This window comes from Propithecus coquereli, unplaced genomic scaffold, assembly GCF_000956105.1.
Source record: "Propithecus coquereli isolate 6110/MARCELLA unplaced genomic scaffold, Pcoq_1.0 Scaffold5507, whole genome shotgun sequence".
Taxonomy (NCBI): Eukaryota; Metazoa; Chordata; class Mammalia; order Primates; family Indriidae; genus Propithecus; species Propithecus coquereli.
Genome location: NW_012151405.1, coordinates 19,467 through 20,180, shown reverse-complemented (window position 1 = coordinate 20,180; position 714 = coordinate 19,467).

Here is a 714-nt window from a genome sequence, read left to right as displayed (position 1 = left end):
CGACAGTGCATTCTTTCACCATTTCTACATCACTAAATGGCTCCCTTTTTCCCTGAATATATAAGCTACTTTATAAGTTGCTTCAGTGGTATTATTTCCAGGTCTTATTGCTGCTTGAAAGAGTTGTCTTTGCTTTTAATCTTTTAATTTCTTTTTAATATAACCTTTCATGCCTCTCCCTCTAATTTAAAATATTTGTGGTCCTTATGAGTGTTATAATGCTAATGAGCACTGAATTTCTTTAATGTTGATATTGCAGCATCGCAAAGCAAGCAAATCATCTTATCTTTAGCAGAAACAAGATAATATTGCAACTCCCAATCCTCATTAAAAAATCTGTTTTCTTCCTTTAGCGTTCTCTTGGTTTTTTTCCACATGATGGGCTGTTAAGCAGACAGATTAAAAAATACTGTTAAGCTGTGCAACGATTCACAAATTCCATTTCAAACAGAAACACAGTGCACCCTTGTCAAAAGCTGATAACAGACTGGTGTACTTGACTCCCGTAAACTGTCACCAACCAGCCTCCTGCGGTAGTGGTGCCAGTCAGGTGGGGGAAGTTAGAACTAAATCATGAGCATAGCAACCATCAATTTAGCCCTTATGTCTTACTACTGTTCTAATTGTGCTGGTTAATCAGGGAGCATTATTTCGTTGAAACTTATTTTATTCTTTGGTATTTTAAATACATTCATTTTAAAAATAAAATAAAAT